Here is a 20,452-nt window from a genome sequence, read left to right as displayed (position 1 = left end):
TTATTTGTATACGTTTGCAGTTTTCTTTTTGGAATGGCGTGCTAGGCCAAAAGTGGGTATTTTGTTACCTGCCTCTTCTGTCACCCTGTTACCCTTCCCTCCTCTCTATCCTTCCACTTACTACTGTCCCTCTCCTTTGTAGTCATCTTCACCACCAGCTTAGTTACTTTTCCCACTCCTTTGGTTGTCTTTACCTCATTTTCCCACAGACTATCACTTCTGCTCTTCAATAAAGCCCTAGGAGAATAAAAGCAAGTTACCCTGAAGAGAGACAGATGATGAAAGAGTCGATGAAGGGGTGGTGTGACTACTGCATGGCGGCAAGAAAAAATGGCAATGGCAGCCTAACGTGGTGTTCGCCCCAGTTGCATATCCCCGCATATTCTGCAGAATGAGAATGCCGTGTTTTCCCCGACATATGTGACTATACTAATCTTGAAAATTAGTTCACCTCCTTTCATTTCTTGTTGTAGTGTGTTTCTTGTAAATGGTATGTTCTGATATTGCCCAAGTTGATGGTTTGGTCCAAATTAGTCCCTCCCACCCCATGCTGTCAATCTACCCTGAGTCTCCTGTCAATCTGTTTTCGGCCCACCCCATGCTTGGAACTCCACTTCGGAAATCCCCTAAACTTTGACACTTGATTAGTCCATGTGACCCAATTTCCCCCCAACCTCCCTCATTGGATAATTATCTTGTGAACCCTGCCTTTTACCCTCCCCAGGATATCTCTGATTTGCTGATGCTTTGTGCCCTCCCTTAGAACCGCCTCCCTATTTCAGCTGTTGCACGCTCACATTTTCTGTCTTTTGCCCCAAGATTCCCCAGAGCAATAAGTTCTCTATTATCCCATGCAAAAGACCGTCCTTGTCTCCTTAGAGTGCAGACTGACAGCCAAAAAGCCGTAGAGCAAGTGCTCTAGTCACACCTTGGGTCATCCTGCTCCTGGGGTGTGACCCGCCCCTGGAGCGGCCCAAAGTGATAGAGACAGATAAGCTCCGGCCCATGTGTTAATTTCCTTTTTCAGCTTCCCTGTTCTCCCAAGACTAAGATCACTGAATAGCCTTCTGTTCTACTTGATGATATTTATTTTTCATTTATATCCTTCATTTCCTCACAGTTGTACATTAACTTGAGAGTACATACTAACTGCTCACATCCATTTCCTCTGTAGTGACCAACAGGTATTACTTTCTATTATTCCTCATGTTTCTCAATGTCAGCAGCTTCTTCCTACACTGTAGCCTTCTTAGTAGAATCTGTACTTATTTTTCTTTCCTAAAGGATCACTCCTACAGTTTTCAGAGTGCTGATTCTTCCATTTCAAAAAAAAACCCTAACATCTGCATTTCCAGAAGCCTGTATGCACAGGCAGCGTAACTGAAATTTGCCTGGACTTTTATCTGCTTGACACACAGGAAAATGAAACAACTGTTGGGATACCTGCATGCTATTTGGATGTGGTAAAACTGGCCTCTTCTCCACTCGTTGCACAGTGGTCTCCTGGGTCTGACTTACCTTTTCCCAAGGCAGCACTCTTCTTCAGGAGACCAAAACATCTCTGTTTAGCACTCTGCCTTTTTCCATTCAAAGGCTGGTCATTCTCTGAATGACAGCTGAACTACTTCGTTCAGCTCCAGGAAGGTCTTCAGTACTCATTAGCAGCAAATCAATCTCCTTTGTATTGCAGTTCTGTAAATAGAAGAGAGAATGCAGCACTGATGCAGCACTGGCTCTGGGTGATTTCCCTCTTCATGCAATCATTATGGAAAGAAAGGATTCATAGGACATTTTCTATATGTAGTAGAACAGAAGCAGTCTAATCTTCTCTGGAAGCACAGTCACTGCTTTCATTGTTGGAATAAGGGTCAAGACAGCTCTACAATAATAATTTTGGCATCTTAAATTCAGTTTTCATTCCCCTAAGAAATGCTCTCTTTCCAGTGAAGCTTGGTTATTTAAAATTACAGTGGCTCATGCCTCTTCTTTTTTTGGTAAGGGAGGGTGGCAGAGAACTTTGACATGTTTGCTGCAGTACTGAGATTTTCAGGACTTTTCCCTTCTAAGATCACGCAGCTGAGAGGGCAGGGAGGAAGGAGAAAATGTGTATGGTGGGGGAGGAGGGCAAGGAAAAAAAAGGAGTGTTTGCCATTGAACTTCTGAGAGTGACTGAACTATTGCATTTGCTAAGACATTATTATTTTTAACTAGCTCTTGAAACTTCTAGTATGGTCACTGTTTGGAATGTACAAATGAAGGCAACTGAACTGAGCATTTAGGGAAAAAAGAGATCTGCAGAGTGCAGCTGGTTGTTAGGAGCAGAGGAGTTTTAAATGCCTACAAGTAACACTACAAGTCATGCTCCCTCACCTGCTACCTCTTCCATAGCTCTTCACATTAATGGCATACTAACTAGGCAAAACAAGGAGATTTACTGGCTGATGTTCTCTTCTCAGGATGGCCAGCGCAAGTAGTCCGTAAGATGGGTAAATTGAACACCTGTCCTGCTCCCCTTGAATGTATCCAGCCAAGACACTTAGGCACTCAAACCAAATGGTCCTGGATTTTATCTGAGTCTTGTTGACAATATCATGTATCAGCCTTGGAGTCCCCACTGTGTACGCTGGCATCAGCACTGCCTATAGCAAACTGACTTCAGTACGTCTTTCCTTGACAAAACCCAGTCAGGCTTCTCCTAATGTATGCAGATAAAAGTAGGATTGCTGGTAATCTATTTTTGTTCTCTAGAAGTGAATTATGAGATTTTATTTGGCATGATAATAGAGCAGCAGAACAAGTGCCATGAGCTGCCTATGGCAGTCAGACATTGTGGTCCTCATTTCAACAAGGTCTAAGTTCCTTCCACTGTATGAGGAGGCTGTTTGTTGTGAGGATCTGTAAGTGCCCTCTGAAGCTCTGTATTTGAGTTCTGCTGAACAAGGAGAAGAAAATGGCTTGCTGTGCTGTGTTGTGAGCCTGCAATGTAGTAATGAGAAACTGAAGTTCAGGGGCAAGAAGGGTCTTTCTTAGTTTCCTAATCATTCCAGCATATTCTCAGCTTTGTAAAGGCAAGAGGGGAATAGCTCAGAAAAACATTATGTGTGCCTCATTTAATAAGGGTCAGACAGATATGTAGGCTTTACCTTATCTCAACAGTGAGTACATACAAAAGCTGTATCACATGGAATTAAATGTTTCAATGTACACAGAGTTAGTGTACTTTCTGACTCAGTGTAAACAAGCCCTTAGGTAATGGATCTAGAGACAGGTGTGTAGCATCTTATTTCTATTAGCAATATCAGTGAAGGCAATAAGCTTGCTCCTATGAAAAATGTCTCTGCATTTGGAAAAGCAGTTCCTTATATTTTAAATCTTTGTGACAGTAGCATGCCTGTCAAATTACCTGACTTTCTGGCACGTCACTTACTTTTCCTAGACGTATGTGTGATTCACATAGCTTTTGTGTCTATATATTTGTATCGGCATTTATCATCTTAAAATTAAAGAGAAATTAACTCTGTGCCATAAGCATTTCACACTGTCAGAGTGAATGCTTTTACTTCAATATTTGTGCATATACATATACATACACATACTTTTATATGTCCATGACACATATACATCTCATGTAATATTTCAGATTTAGACTTCTGTGGATCAATTATGTGTATATATATATATGTATAGATATATACCAAACTCGTATTTGTTTTATGATTGTATTAGCACATAAAGGCATGGCTGAACTAGAGGCAAAACAGGTTATATAGTAAAAATAAATATGTGCTGGAAAAGAACACAACCACACACTGGCAATTTCCCATTTCTTCAGAGTATGATAAGAAAATATCTGCATAGTTCTAAAATGCTAAACAGCCTGACAAGAGCTGTGTCGTTTACATCTGAGTGTCTTAAAAAGCAGTTTATAAATATTCACATCTTAGAAGTTTTCTCTCCCAAAGGTCTCTTGGTTGTGGAGGGACTTAATTCAAGATAGTTTCTGTCAAAGATAAAGAACTTGAAACCGGAAAAATTGTTTCTCTGACTTAATATAATATTATATATCTAAATGGGTGGTTTTCAGATGAAAGTGCCTACTACTCATAAAAAACTGTGGAAATCAGTAGGAGAGAGACAAACTTTCAACCAAAGCTTGAAAACCTTATAATGGGAAAGTATTTTAAAGAACTGTACCACTAAACCTCACCTAAACTTCTCCACAGATTTCCACTGCTAAATTAAGAATTTATTGCCTTTCATGTACTAGAAGATGAACATCACCTTTCTAGATAATATGGCTGGCAAAAAGTGACTATACAAAGTGCCTTGTAGAGGAATCCACTAATCAACAAACTTCAGAAAATTATGCAAGACACACTAGGAAAAGTCTCAGAACTGCCTGGCAAGAAGCAAGCCTTGAATTTGAATTAACCTCCCAAATACCACCTATCAATCTAATAATGCAAAATGGAAGTCCTCATTGATAAAATATTCATGTTTATTGCGTAATACTCAATGCTGGTATAGATACAAAAAATATAGTTAGATAATTACAGCATTTACATGTCCTTGAAGACTTCTTTTTCCCACACCTCTTTTTAAACAACGGTTCCAGTATTAAAATCCCTATACTAACAAACACTCATTAGTGTGAAACCTTGCTGGCACAGCCAAAGTAAACTTCATGGATACTCACATATTTAATATAATTGATATCAGTGACCAAAATAATTAATTTCCATGAGTTTTCTTGATACTCTTTAAATTTATTACACTAAGTATCACACATCCCTATGAAAATTACATGCACAGAACTCATCAACTGTTATTAACTACAATGAATTGATACAGATAACAGATCACAGACAAAACACAACAAAGGGTAGGAGAATAATTATTTCATAGTAATTATTTCATACATAAAAAAACCAATAGTCCATCTCAGAGCAGGGACTAAAATGGGACCTCCAAGTCATGTTTAAAAAACAATCATGGAACTACATTCTTCATGGAGACAGTAGCAACATTATTTGTAAAGTTGACAGTTTTCTTGCTGATTCATCCTCAGAACATTCATGTTAGCAGGTGTTTTCTCACCAGTGTTTAATTGATTAAAATAATTTTATTATATAAAAACAAATACCATCCCACTTGTATTTAGTTTGGGTTTTTCTCCTTCTCAGTTCTCATTAATGATGTCAGTCAAGTCAAAAACTTTATTTTTTCCATTTCTATCACGTGATCTAATGAAAGGTATCACCTTTTCTACAAACTTTATCTAGTTTATATCCCACAGTATCAAAATTCATTGAAGGTCTCTCTCATCTGAGCTATGTGTCTGTTTAATCTGAATGTATGCTGTTTAATCACAACAGTTGGAAATACATTCATGGAAATGGGTTGAGTCGATGGTGTCATGATGTTCAGAGGTAAAGTCTGCTACATTGCTAATAGCATGGTTAATCAGAAGCTATGCATTTTCACTTTAGTTTAAGAAAGTAAAAGATTTTAAGTATTTTTTCCTAGAAATTGAAATAATTACACCTCTAGGCTAAAGTGCACTTCACTCTTAGTAAAGTCAAACTCTCTGTTGAATGCTTTTGTTTGTTTGCAGGAATAAAAATTAGTTAAGAGACAACTTTTTCACTCTTTTGGCCTGAAAAGTCGCTATTTTCTTCCTCCTGTGGAAGAATGCTATAGAATATAGCTGCCATGTAAAGATATAGAAAAGTATCTTTTGGTGGAGTAAAACAGGAGATGAAACCTGTGAATCCAAACATAAAAAATTTATTGTTTACATCTACCATGCCTTAGAAGGTAGGACAGATATAACTGAAAAAATACCTATTTTAGATCTTAGAAAATACTCTGAAACTATTCTTGTCAAATGAAAATTAAAAAAATATATATAATATTTCTGTAAGGTTTTCAGTGATTCAAGTGATAAAGTGCAATTTTTAATATTTTGTTTGTTGATAAAGGAGAACATTTTAGCACTTAGAACTATGTCATTTGTATTAATTGTGTGAGGAGAAAAAAAGGCAAAAAATTAGTAAAAAAGGAGAACTGAGGGCTTCATAAAGAAAATAAATGGGGAAGACAAAATTATTCTTTTTTAATTGAACATAAAATTGAATTTCGTATGTAATGAAAGAAATCTGCAATTGCTCTAACAGATTCTGAAAAAAGTAATTGTTTTCCTCAAAATGAAATTATCTTTTTTCATGAACCATATTTTGCAGATAGAGAACAATCAAAAAGATTTTTTTTTTTAAACTCTCCTAAAAATGTTCCATGGTGGTTTCTCTAGAAATCAAAAACTCTTTTCTTATGGTACAATCTGTCAGTTTAGCTGGTCTAGAGACAGGAGTTCATCTCACTGAACTATTTGTATCACCTTGCTTCAAAAGGATTTACTTCCAAATATGGTAGTCCATTAAGAAATTCAGTTTGAAATATCACTGAACCAACACTGAAGCCAAGAATTCACACATTGTCAGAATTTATTTTTACATGACTGCCATTATTCATACAAAAAGAGAAGGGAAAGATAAAAAAATTACGTGTGCATACACACAACATTGCTGTTAAAGACTACTAAGAGATTTGTGTTGTCAGATTAGCATTTTCTAAGAAAAATTAATTGTCAAAATCAAAATATTTTACATAAAATGTAAAATAAATGCAATTCATCCTACAATTAGAGAAGTATGGTTTTATTAAATGGTTGTGTGATGATGTGTCCTGTAGAGCTAGCATAACTGATTTTCTGTAGAAAAGTATTCCAGGTCTTACTAGAGGTTGGTACAGCATTCTTTTAGGATTTCTATTTGGACACAAACATCCTCAACAGCATTAATTGTTACCTTTCTAGGATCCAAGAACTTAGCAATGCAAGCCAAAACTACCATTGGTGCATAGGCAACATACTGAGCACATGGCTTCATTTCAGGCAGCTTCACAGTTGGCTCTTTCTGCCAATTTCATACGTCTTAACCTAGTCAGTGATGGATTTTTGGTTCAGATTTTATGATCTACAGATGTTAGTGTCCTCACACAGTATGGCTTCATTTTCATTCCTTTCCACTTTGTTTTCCCCAGCACAAGATTTATGTGGTGGCATCAGCTGTCAAAACAGACCCTTAGGCTAAGAGGCTGCAGCATAGCTTAAAATCAGTGTTAACAAGACTGTACAGGAGCAAAGCAGTCCGAATCAGGCAAGAGTAAAAGTACCTTATCACCACATTTTTTTGTACTCTCCACCATATGAAATGCTCTTCCATGTCCCAAGTGTTCCTCAGAATTCACCAGCTCTCCCATGCTAACTGGGGAAGATAAATACAAACAAAAAGTCACAATAAAATGGTTAAAAATAGCTCTAAAACATTCCTAACCATTTCTAGAACACAGCATATAAAAAATGGGTTGTGGTGTTACCAAGGTTTTCTATTGGTACTTGCATAATATCACAAAATTTAGTCACACTATGCATTTACATTCATCATTTTGATTCTACTATTTGAGAAACAAAACAATCAAATACAGAGAAAACTTATTTGTATGGTGTATTTAGCCAGTGTAAATTTGGCATTGTATTGAAGTTAGACTAAATAGAAGTTGCTTGCTTAGCTTCTCTTTAAATATAGTAGATACACATTATGCATTTAGAAGTTATAACAGCACACTTCTAAGACTTAATTGCCACTGAATTATACCAGTTTTGTGTTAATTTAACCAGCATAAATGTGGTGTCGTCCCCTTGTGAATCACATAAATTCAGAAAATTTTACAGTAAGACATTTTGGCAAAATTTAAATTGCGGAATATTTAAAATAAACGTCAATATGCACTTTTTAAAGGAAAATTACTTATTGCCTCTTTGTGTCTTTCAGGTGGTTATGACTTCCACTAATTATTATTTAATATTTATATTGCAATCATGTCCAGAAGTTCCATTTCAAATCAATTTGAAATCCACTGTTCAAGTCACTACTAGAGCATTTAATAAACAGAAGTGCTTACCCCAGAGGCCTTTCAATCTATTTCTTGGAAAAGTGGTAACTTGCAATCATAATGAAAAGCAGTAGTAAGAATAGGGAAAAGCAGCAATTAAACCCTATTACTCAGAACAAACTATGTAGTAATTGTTCAGACCACTTAACTCCTGAAAGAGACAAATAAACAGGTGACTGTTTCACCAAATATTCTTTTGATTTAGCTGCATGTTGTTGCAGTATTTACTAGTGCTCCCGATCAAATATAAAAATAGAAATGAAAAGGAGAGAAGTTTGGGCTTGATGTCCAGCATGAAAGGGTGTATAAGGGATGTTATATTGTTTCAATGTTCAGTGGTATCAGATGCATAGTCTCACTTGAAAGACTCATGTAACTCTGTATTTTGTACCTTGTCCACTTGATCTGTAATTATTTGGTAACTGGGATAGTAACTCTGGGAATTAATATTGCTGGGAACTCTGCTGGAGCTGTAATCTAAATACTTTCTTGATATTTATAGCATTTTTATTTCCTAATTTGTATAGATAGTTATATCTTGTCAGTGCAAAAAGTCCTTTGTAATTGTGCTCCAGTGAGCTGTAGTTTCAGCAGACTTTGGCTAGGCTTTTATTTTTGATGGCTAAAACTGTGAAACAGCATCTTACATTCCTAATGTTAACAACTATGGGACATTCACTATCTGAGCAACAGCTACTATACATTCTCTTACCCATCTGTTACTCTGCTGCATTAATAAATGCATCAGGCAATTTGCAGTAAACATTTCCAAATAATATCTTTGCATTAAAAAAGTTATGATAATTCACATAAAAAAACTGCCCTGAAGAGTTCATGATGGAGGGCATCAGTTGCAGAGAGCTATTCGCATTATGATAAGGATACATTATTTGGTATTCAACAGGAATGATCAATCATTTGCAAGAGATTAAAAAAAAAAAAAAAAAGGTAGTAATTTTATTATAACTCCAGTGTTGGGCACCACTGCAGGGCACTGTAGTGAGAAATTCTAAATCTTAGTGTCAAGTGTCTTGCTTGGCCTTAGTCCAAACCTGAGTCATTTGAAGAAAGTGGCTCTTCTGAACAAGAAGAAATAGAAGTGATTTAATGTTTTGGGAAATTTCTGTACATACACACACAATTCTCTTTTTATAAACTCAGATGACTACATTTGATTTAGTTTAATTATTTAAATTTAAGCATAGATGTAGTCCCCAAAGTAGGACTGTATGCTCATGAAGATGAAGAAAAGTAAAGAAACAGTAAGTGAATATTATTATCCTAGTAGGAAAACGTGCTTATTTTCTGTATCTGGACACAAGCTAGATACTTGAACATACAATTCCCATGTACAGGCAAGAAGTTTAAAATAAATAACAGTATTGTTAAACACAGTGGACTCTTATAAAAATGTTTTGTTGCTAAAGATTAAACTCTTCATGGAAAGCCCTGTAAGAAACTAGATAAAGCAAACAATGATCTTGAACAGGAAATATCAATTTGAGTTACTTTCAAAGACTGGTAGGGGTGTAAAGGACTTTTCTCATCTAGTGATATGTTAAAATCAGGGACGGGTCAATAGTAACATGACATACCATTTTCCCTTGGCTCATATAACAGGGCATTTCTTAGCATTTTGCCAATTTCTCAGTAAATATTATCATCATAAAACACTATTCCACCTTAGTTGGTGGCAGTCCCAGTAGAGTAGCCAGGTATTAAATTAGCGTGAAAACAAAACTACCTCTGTCCTTAGACTGGTCTCTGCTGAGCACAATTAAGGAGCATAAGGTGAGCAGCATGTACAAATCCACCCTGCTGTCAGCTTCATGTCCTGTGTTGTGGCTGAGCAGAACTCCGGGCTCCAGGACTGTTAAAGTGGCATATTGCATACACAATAGGTATCAAATGCCCATTTCAAACAATCCAGGAAATTAAACAGAAAGTCACTGTTTCTGTTTGGATCGCAACAGTACTGCTGCAATGCAAACCCAGCCGATCCCAAAGCCGTGTGACCTATGCACTGCCTGCTTTTCAAACATGTATTTGTGCATGATTCTGTCAGTCAACACGCATTTCCAGCGCTTTTGTATTGCACTGACAGTGTTGAAATACTTGGAAGAGAAAGTACAGCAACGTTCCAGGGTTTACGTGAAACATTGTGACAATATGTGCGGCATTATTTTAATTGTTGTTGTTTGCATCCAAGTTTAATGTAGCCAAACCCAAACACCAAAGCGTGGGTGGAGGCTGTCGGTTTTTCCCCTTGGGTGTGTTCGTTCCCTCGGACCCTTGGTAACTCCGAGTCAGGCAGCACAAGGTGGGGGAGCAGGGGTGGGATGGCCACGAAGACGCGACGGCCAGCGCCTGACAGCGTGAGCCGGCGCCTCAGCGCTTCTACAAAGGGTGTGCAACCATTGAATTAGGAAGCCGAGCTGCTAACGAGGAAACTTCTATCATTCAGGACTGAATTTGCCTGTGCGACTGACGCTCCCCTGCCGAAGACAAACTAGGACAGGCCCCACGCCGGGCGGCAGCGGGAGAAGCCATTCCGTGGCGGCGACACACGGGCCACGCCCGGCGCCGCTCCCACCTCCCCCCGGCCCGCGCCGGCCCCAACCCCGCGCCAGCGCCCCCCGCCCCGCCTCGCCCTGTTCCTGCACAGCCCGCCCCCGCCGGGCCCCATTGGCCGCAGCGCCCGTCCCTCACGGCCTTCCCCCTGCTCGGCCCCCCGCCCGGCGCTGTCCGCCCGTCCCTCCTCCCGCCCGGCACAGCCAGTGCGGGCGCGCCCGCCGCGCCTGCCTGCTCCTGCTCCCGCCTGATCTCGCTCTCGCCTGCCCGCCTCCGCCAGGTCTCGGCCCGGGCCCTGCTCCCGCTCCGCCCCCCCTGCCGCTGCAGTGCCTCCCCCGCCTGGCCAGCGGTGCGCGGCGCCGGCAGCAGCAGGGGCGCGGCGGCTTCGCCCGCGGCCACCTCCCCTTCCCCCCGCCGCGTGTCTGCCTGGGGTGTTCATTCCCCCTCCCCACATCTCCGCCGCCTCCCCGGGCCCCCCGCTGCTGAGGCCGGGGAGGGGGGCGGGAGACTGAAGCCGCGAGAAAGGGGGAAGTGTTCCAGAGGAGGCGGGGAGCGAGGGCGGCGGCGGGCAGGTGAGGCAGGCGGCCATCCCGCTTCCCTTCAGCCCTAAGCGGTGGCGGGCAGCGCGAGCCCGGGCGCGGAGCCGGGGGGGAGCGGCGGTGCCCATCGCGCCGGGGGGGCGGGCGAGGGGCGGCGGCGGGCGGGCCGGTCCAGGCCGGGCCGCGCTGGGTGGTGGGGGGCGCTGCGGTGTCGCCGCCGGGCGGGGCCGGCGCGACTCGGGGCCGCCCGCGGGGCAGACCCCGGCAGAGGCCGGGAGGAGCCCGGCTGCTCTGGTGCCCTCTCCCCGTGCGCACGAACTCCCCCGTCCTTGGCGAAAGCTGCTAATATTCCTTCTCCTTCTCCCCCAATTCTCTGCCCTCCGCCTCACTGAAGAAGAAAATTCGATTGGATATTACTTCAGGTCGGAAGAAAGTCCTGCCTGCTGGATCTGGTTTAGACGACGCCCCGACAGCTAAGGTAAATAGGGAAGGCTTGGGATCAGCAGCAACAAAAACAACAGAAAAGTCCTTCCTCTGGGAAGGGGGTGGAGAAAAAAAAAAAAAATCAAGGAGTTAAGGCTTCGTTCTATATCCTGTTTTTGGCCTTTATATTTTGTCTCTGTTTTCCGCCTTGGCCTGCACAGTTTAGCTGCTCATTGTGTTTCTCCCCGTCTCGCCTGAACGTGTGTACCGAGGCGCTGGTTTCATGGAGGCAGGGAAAGAGTCTGTGAGACCGAAAGTTTTTAATCTCATCGGACACAGAAGTTTCTTTGTTCGGTCCGAGAAGGCACTGAGCTGAAGCTGCTCGACTGCGTAACTGCTGCTTCAGCTCCCTCCCTTCCAAAACGTTTGGTAACCCTGCGAGTACAGTTAATTTATCGGGAAATGAGAAAGTCATGAAGGAGGTAAAGTATTTTATTTAATCAAAAGATCTTGCGGCTTCGTTCTTATGTCTGCCTTGTTTTCTGGAATATCAGTTAATGTCTGGCCGGATTTCTTCAGGATTGCTGTTAAGTTTCTTTATGAAAATATGCCCTCCTGGTCATCTGTAAATGTCGCAGTTTTTCCACCTTCGATTGCTGCAGTCACCCGTCTTCTTCCCCTTTACCGTCTCTGTTCTCAAAGCGACAAGTTGGACTGCTTGTTTTTCAGCTTGTATAGCGGAGGTCTGTCCTGCATTTTGATTCTTGCAAAGTTCATCTTAAGAACCTTAATTTAAAGTAAAATACAGAACAGAACCAAAGCAGCTAGCTAGTTAGTTGTCTGACTTCTTTAAAGCGGATGCAGTTGAAGATATTAATGTAGCCTTGTTTTTGATGACCACTTTCCCCTTTCCAATTTTTGAAAGAACTCCTTTTTGAAGCAGTTGAAGGGGAAACTAAATGTGAAGTTTTGGTGTAAAATTTTGTACCTCTGGTGCTTGTGGTGCCATCTAACTAGAGGCATGTTTATTTCACATTCATCAAAGAGAGAATTACAGGTTAGTTCTTTCGCGAAGGCAAGGAGTTTCTCATACTGTGAATGTTCAGAATGAGGCAGAAACCATAGCTCTGGAATGTTGGTTCCTTTTTGTCAAACTTGGAAGCAACATGTTAGTCTGATAGATGTGTATGCTTCAGTCTTGCCAGTGTCTGACATGTATTGGTATTTGGGAGTCTTGGACAAAGTAATTTCTGTGCAAAAGTTTTAATGCTTCTAAACAGGTAGTTCTTTAACATCATGGAGTAATTTAGAGCTTTAAGAAAAAATAATCCAACTCTTCTGTTTGATATACTGTAAGGAGAAGTATTAACATATAAATACCTGAAGTGGGTTCAGTGGCTGGTAACAAATAAATAATTTGGTTTGCAATTTAGAGACTTACCTTTCCAGGCAGCAGTAAGAGTTATTCTTAGGCATTAGAAAGATCTGGACAAAATAAATGGCAGTGAACTTTGCTTTCCTTATGTGGCTGATGCTTGGCAGAAAGGCTGAATAGAGTAATCCTTTTACAAAGAACCATCCCTTTCCAGAGCAGTGTTTCAGTCCAAATAATGACTGAGATTCTTGAGAGGAGGATGAGGAGTTGTAGCCGTGCATGACAAATTTAGTTGTAAACCAGTATGTTCATAATCAAGGCAATTTTGTTTCTTTTCAGGCCTTTTGTGTTTCTCATGATGCACTTGATATTTTTCAATGCCATGTAGAAGAATAGTGCCTTGTAGTGGAGGCACAACTTTCTACTCTAGTGTTTTGTCACCATGGTAGCTATGGATAAGGCCCTTTTTAATGATGAAAGTGTAATTCAGTACTCCTTACAGCTCATGGTTATATCATTGAATGCCATTCATGTCATTAACATAGTTTGGGAGTAACATGAAGGGATGTATTCTTTCTTGAGATCGACGATCACAACTAAAAATCAGTCATATTTAGACAGTAGTCATATCAGACATTGATATTCTTATTACAAAGAAAATTATTTAACTTTACCACTGGTAGCTCATGTGCTTGAAACAGCACTTTTATAGCTAGGTGTTGATGGCTTGGGGAAACGTTCTTTTGACCTGGCTGGTCCTTACTCCTGAATTAAATTAAGCAGGAGTAAACATTGCTAATTTTAAGAAGGTATGCTTGCAATCAAAAGAGCTAGAAGTTGCAGTATATGGCAAAATATGGAACATGATTATCATTAAGATGATTATTATATTAATAAATTATGAACTGATCTGTCTTATATATAAGCTGCACAGTAGATAATGATTAGTGTAAATATAAAGCTCTGTTAGGGTATCAATTTACACATCTTGTTAATATAGAGTGGGTGAGGGGGCTCTGTGGAGAAAATATTAATGATTGATAATTTCTTAGTGTATTAAGCTGGTGGTCTCAGAAAACAGTGTTATAATTTGTTCTTGGTGAATATGTTGAGAGCCTGTAGTCCCAGGCATTAAGAGCCATGCTTGGAAGATCAAAGCTAAGGAAAGGCTTGCACATGTGTAACATACATTATACCTCACATGTTAGCAGTAGGTTCTAGAAATAGAAGGGGATGGGAGCAAATTCCTCAGCTCGGCTTTCCTGTGTTTCTGTAATGAATCACTGTCTGTCTGCTCTGCATTCTTATTTTGTTTTTGTCCTTCCTGCTCCTAAGCGAAAAGGAAAATGTTTTCGGGAAAATGTTATGTAAAGATCAAATAGTTGACATGTTGTATCTTCAGGAGATTCTCCCTATACAGTAACTTGATCTGCTGAAGAAGTCCCTGACATTTAATCCACATAGAGGAATTAGAAATCTAACCTTTTCCAAATGAGTTGCTGGTTGAGTTGGTGGAAGAGTTACTTACACAGATATGAAAATAGTAGACAGTATTCCTGTCTGAGCATGCAAATGCTCACGGTGACATTTGGAATAGATTGTTAAATGAAGATTATCTGGAAAATGAAGATTTATAAACATTGCTATTTTACCTTGTCAGCTTTTGAGAAGGACACTTCTCATATCAGAATGAAAACATTGAAGGTAGTTTGAGTACCAAATAGTCTATTTTTGACCATGGGTATGAGATTGTTTTTAAGATTTCTTTGTTGTAAAAGGGTTAATTAACTGAAATACAGCTTTCACGTTGAACTAAGAATGCAGTGTTTTGAGTGTTGAGTCAAATCTTAAAAATGTAAGATTTCAAAGTAAGGATGGTGATTTAGGAGAGATTTATGTATCTCCCATCTAATTAAAATGGAAAAAAATGTTATGCTGGAATCAATAGTATTTTTCTTATGTAGTAATCTCAGGATAATTGAGCTTTTTCTGCTGCCTTGCCTTCATTGTTGCCAGATGAAAAATTGTTTGCACCTGGTGGGCTAATACAATGCTTATTCTTTAAAAACCACTGGCCTATGGAACTGCACAATGCTTATTCTCTAGGAAGAACTGGAAAGCAACCAGCCCAGTTGCGCCAACTTTTACAAGTTCCCAAGCAGTCAGCTATGACTTTGGGGTTGCTGGCCACCAGCAACCACCAGAGAGACCCCCAGGACAGAGGAACACATGCAGAAAGGGGAGGGAAAATGTTATTGATTTTGGGAAAATGGTTATCATTAGTACGTTTATTCCAGGAAATCAATGAATATGTATGTAAAATATAGTATATAAACAGGAGCTTTTTCTGTACTCACCATGCATGGTATTTTGGAGGAGATAGCCTCTTGTGCATCCCACCACATAAAGAATGCCTACTTCTTAATGCTACATCGGTGCTAAGGAGTTCTTTATTTTTACCAATTTTTGGTAACAGTTTTGGTGACCTGGATGGGACCTAGTCCTGAAATTCAGTGGATTCAAAGGAACATCATTAGTTTTTTTTAAGTTACTCATATCTCTTATGCTTAAGTTTCAGTACAGGTGTTTGAATTATTACTCATTGTACTTTCCCTAAAGGGGGTACAGAAGCATGGTATTTCAACACTAGATTGCAATTATACCTTCAAAAATACATTGTGACTTCACATAATTGAGAAGTAAAACTGAACTAACATCTTCCTTTGGTCTAAATGAAACCAAACTGAAGTGTACTTACATTGGAGAACATCAGTATTGCAGCTGTCCTGCCTAGGGTAAAAAGTTAAAAGTTTAAAAGTAAAAGTTCAAGTTAAAAAGTAGATTAGTTTCTTTCTGTTCTTGCAAGGAATTTGTAGATACTTGACAGTAAGCAATCACTATGCACAGGAACAAACAGTGACAATTAAGTAGAATCTGAGGACACTCTGAACAGTCTTGGCTATTGTAGAGGTCCTGGTAGTTCTATAATCTCAGAAGGTAACCAAGCCTTATAAGGCTCAATCTTATTACATAAGATGTTTTGCATAGGTTGAGGTATAATTGTCTTGCTGTGAGCTCCTAGTGCTCAAGGGCTACTTCTTGTGTCAGTTGTCTGGGGCCAGTTTTAGGAGTGAAAGAAGCTCAGAGGTGGTTTGAAGTATAAGTAAAAGTTATAAATACTTCAAGTGAAACATTTATAATTTGTTTGTTTGGAATGGGTGGTATTTTCCTGCAAAATGGTCAGGGCTCTGTTCTCCTTGCCGGGGAAAACACCAATCCCAATAAATAAATAAATTCAAAATATTTTAAGTTCTGGTATTGTGTCAAAGGTAGATGCAGAAGGATGGTCTTGTTGTTTTTTTTTTCTTTTCAAGTAATGTGCTTTGAGTTTCACTGCTGCCTTTGGAGTCTTCTCACCAGTTTTCAACTCTTAAGTTTGCTTGAGAAGTTCCTGTAGCAACTGCATAAGGGGTTCCATCTTCCCACACAGTTATGGAAGAGAAGTTTCATGTTCTTCCTTTGTCCTCTGTCCCATGATGTATGTGATTAGTACATTTGCAGAAATTATTTCTTCAGCATTCTTTGCCCTCCTCGTCCTTGGAGTTTTTCAGTACATATCTTCCAAACCTTCTAAGTTTTAAGAAGCAGAAGAGATGGTATAGGTGCTTTATGCTACATCAGTGTATTTACAGAAACATCTAAAATGCAGTGCCAGATGACTGAATGTCATACACAGGTTTGGTCATCCAGAATGACTGTAGATATCTTTGTTTTTGAATGCTAGTAAGTGTTTCCAGGCTTGTCTAGAAGACTTGTGATGGACTGCTAAGCTTTGAGAGCTGCTGCTTTTTTCCCATGTGGCTGGTGTCTTCCTGGCATTACTCTACCAGAGGGGAGAAATAATAGTTTAGAATATCAATCATTTTATCAGCAATTTGATCAAGTTATGCAGATCTTTTGTATTACAAGTAACCCTGAAGATAACACAGATTTTTATATTTAAAGCTGGGTATCGGAGAACATTTATTGTTGGGAATTACAGGGGTTTTTTTGTCTGTGGAAAGATGTTGCTTAAAAATCTGTATGTGCTTGTGCACGCTTGTGGTTAAAACAACAAAAAGCTTGGCTGCAGTTATATTTATAAGACTGAGGCCTGTATTTTCAGTAAAATTAAACTGAAGTGTGTCAGTATAGCAGTGTCAGTATAGCAGTCTAAATCTTTTGTGACTTAAATGCTTTGTAAATGCTTGCTTTCCATGCTTATGCTACTGAGTGTGATATTTATGAAAGATATTTAGATGTTTAATTTACTTAGGTTCCACTTTGGCCTTTGAGTAGGGTCTACTTGAAGGGGGATCAGTGAATGTGCAGACAGCAGTTAATGTTCACTGATCTGCTGCTGCTGGTATGTTAGCTTGCTGTGGCATGTTAGTCTGTGGTGGCCTGGAATGTGAGGTTGGTAGTTAGCTCCTTTTTGGAGAACATACTCATTTTGGGTTACTTCTGGTCACAAAATCATATGTGGTGCTAACCCTGGAGCTCTGTTGGTTATTTAATTTCTGAGCTGCTCTATATTTTTGGGGGATTGGCAGTAAAATTCATCACTGAGGGAGAAAATTCAGAAGTTCACTTCTTCATTCATACCTATTCAGTCTTTTATACCATTTGTGTCTGCTATGCTGTAGTAAACTTACACAAGGTGATTTATTCCAAGTAATTAATGAGTTCTTTAAACCTCTTGGTGGAATTACAGGCAAAGGGAATTGAGTGTGCAGTGCTGGAAAAAGTATTTGGAACAATCGTACAATTTTACTTGTGACTTTTGTCAGGTCACAGTTGTTGGTTCACATATGGGTGCCGGAAAACTATTAAAAACAAGGTAACTTAAGGAAGAAGTGGTGAAAAAGGATGGATACAGACGTATTTAACCATCTTCTCAGAATATGACAGGGAGGGGAATCAGTTGGAACTCAGAATTTGTCAATCCATCTGGATCTGATCCTGATGAATAAGATCAGAAACATTGATAAGGGGGAAAAGAAATTCGGAGCTTCAGTATTTTACTATGATATTGTTTATCTATAGTGGATTTTATTTGTGGTTTTTAGGAGAGTTTTGTTTTCCTGAAAAATGTTTTTTGAAGGTGTGGGCTTTCTGCGGCCATTAGACAATCCTGTTCTTCCAGTGTGTTATTTTTGATTTAGATGTTAAGGCTTTGGGTCTGGTACTAGGTATTTCATCTGACTAAATGAAAATGTATGTAATACAAGTACTAGAAAAGCAAGATATACTTAAAATAGATTTTAATAGAGTTGAAGTTAATTTACTCTTTAATTTGTATTTATCTGAGTGAGTTCATCAATTTTTCAGGGACCATTTATTTTGTTTTGTTTCATTGAAACAAAGCAGAAGAAATGCTGAGGCTGCTGGCATTCTGTGGTTCTTACTAGAAAAAGACAGTAAAGCATGCAGACATTTCTTTGTGAAGTTGTGGGATCTGTTGGAGATGTATTGTCAACATTTCAAATGTCCTGTAGTCTTCCGTGACATCAGTCTTGCAGCAGAATGTGGTGAGGTGTCAAGGGAAGGATTCAGGCCTTAATCTTTCTATGGGGCAGGTTTGAAGAAAGTGTTACAGAGTGGGAGAAAAACATGTCATTAATCAATATTTTTCTCTTACCCTCTTTCTTACTTTGCTTCTCCCTTCCCTTTATGTTAGTTTACATAAACTAACCAATGAAAAACTGACAAATTGTTCCTTACCTTTTAAAAACAGTACTTTCTCTTATCTGTGGAGGGAGTTCTTCCTTTTTTCCACTGAATTTAAAGTAGTATTATACATATGTAATATATGTAATATATATACAAAATATATTTTCTCATTTTAGATTTGTAGCGCACACATCCTTCCACTGGTGTTAAATCTTGACCAAATTTTACATTGCAGCTTCAAAGCATGAAATATCTGCAGAGGATAACTTTCCCTCAAATGTTACTCATTTCTGCCCAATTTTGTATTAACTTGGTTTTAATCTTTGAGAAGTCTAAAGTACGCATTGGGCAATTCAAATTAATTGAAATTACAGCTATGAAATGCTCTGGAAATCCTGCATTGTGCTTTTCAGTCACTTTTTCCTATTCTGAGAAAAGAGGGTGACATGTTAATAGCAAATAAGCACGGCAGTGTCCCACTTTTAACTAGAGTAGTGTCAGAGTAGTATTGTACCTCTTTTTTTCTCATGCTGGAAAGCATGGGGTGTCAGAAGTGAAGTAATACTTTAAGTTGGGTTATTATTAAAATCAACTTCGCTGTAATTAGCATTTTGATGAGAAAGAAGACTCTTGAGTTCATCTTAAATCTTCTGTGAGGTGAAAAACTTGGTTTTGGCTTCTGATAGTGAATTATTATCCCTATTGAAAACAACACTTTTAAGAGTAAGTGTACTTAAATATAATTGTCTAAATTCTAAGTTGTTAGTATAAGTTTTATTGTAAGCAGTACACTCTTGTTCTTCCCTGTCTAAAGAGGGAAAAATACTTTAGAAACCATTCAGTAGTAGCCTTCTGCTAATTTTTTTGTATTAGTTGCTTGTGTGATATGCAAAATGCCTGATAGGGTAAAATAAAAATAACATAACAGCTCTCTTTTCTTTAATCATCATCCATTCACTTAGAGGAACACAACACTGAGTAAAGGAAAAAATAATTTAGTACAAAAATACTAAGTTAAATGTTTCATCGCTGTGTTGGGAGTGAAAAGAGATTATAAGTTGGCAAAAATCAAACATGCATTGTGAGAGAAAAGCTGAGTAAATAGAGGACAAGAATAACAGTGCTTACCCACATGGAAGATGTGAAAAGATTTGTAGTTATAAAGAACCACAGCCACTGCAGAGAGGAGTAATTCTTCTGCATCACTGTTGCGAAGTGCTAATTGGAGTCATTGGCATCTATGTATCAATTTTAAAATTAATGAAAAAAACCCCAATAGAGGTAAGTAGCTTCAGGAGCTATGAATATATGTCCAGGACAGTAACTCTTAAAACTGCTGAGAATAATGTTGAGATAATATGTAGTATAATTATTGTATAAACCAGAGGGACAAGATTCTTAGAGTCTGGAAAATACAGCCCTACTCTGTTTTGGTGTTTGAACCTTTGCATTTTTTAAAAGTAGTGGCTATGCCTTATTTTAGCCATTCCTTATTGTAGTTGAAAAGGTGTATAAAAGTGAAACTATTTTTAAAGCTGTATTATGCCTAAAGGCTTCTGCTTTTAGTGCTGCATTTTATACTAAACATGTAAGAATAAAAACTAGACTGGCTTGAAGTGGATAACACTTAGAAGCGTTTAAAGGAGGAGGAATTATGAAGTAAAATGTAAGTCCAGTTCTATATACTATTCCTCTTCAACTAGTAGCTTGCTTGCATGAAGTGTTGGGGTGCATATTTATTTGTGGGTTTTGGTAGGATGTATTTTTTTTAAATCTGCCAAATTCAAAATGGGAAATGAATATACATACCCGCATGTAC

General features: G+C 39.0%; 1 protein-coding gene and 1 long non-coding RNA gene across 14 annotated transcripts in view; one reads left to right on the top strand and one right to left on the bottom strand.

Annotated features, from left to right (window-relative positions):
* Positions 1-4,480: 4,480 nt before the first annotated feature.
* On the bottom strand, positions 4,481-10,563 carry LOC147648498 (uncharacterized). The gene is made up of 2 exons (XR_015280593.1): positions 7,234-10,563; positions 4,481-5,764 (listed from the first exon to the last, which is right to left on the bottom strand). It is a non-coding gene; the product is annotated as an uncharacterized LOC147648498 (long non-coding RNA).
* A 511-nt stretch (positions 10,564-11,074) lies between these two features.
* The window catches only part of ERBIN (erbb2 interacting protein), a 116,320-nt gene continuing 106,942 nt past the window's right edge, over positions 11,075-20,452 (top strand). For 7 of the 13 annotated variants that reach the window (XM_086867012.1, XM_023943802.2, XM_023943801.2 and 4 more), the window contains exon 1: positions 11,353-11,601. The gene's annotated coding sequence lies outside the window, so the exon portion shown is untranslated. Of the gene's footprint in view, positions 11,157-11,352; positions 12,029-20,452 lie in introns of those variants that run through there. The other 6 variants (XM_086867013.1, XM_086867010.1, XM_023943803.2 and 3 more) reach the window with 3 other exon arrangements.

The sequence above is a fragment of the Cyanistes caeruleus genome, chromosome Z (genome assembly GCF_971803275.1).
Source record: "Cyanistes caeruleus chromosome Z, bCyaCae1.hap1.1, whole genome shotgun sequence".
Lineage (NCBI taxonomy): Eukaryota > Metazoa > Chordata > Aves > Passeriformes > Paridae > Cyanistes > Cyanistes caeruleus.
Note: the sequence above shows the minus strand (reverse complement) of the source record. Positions and strands in the feature narration are given on the sequence as shown.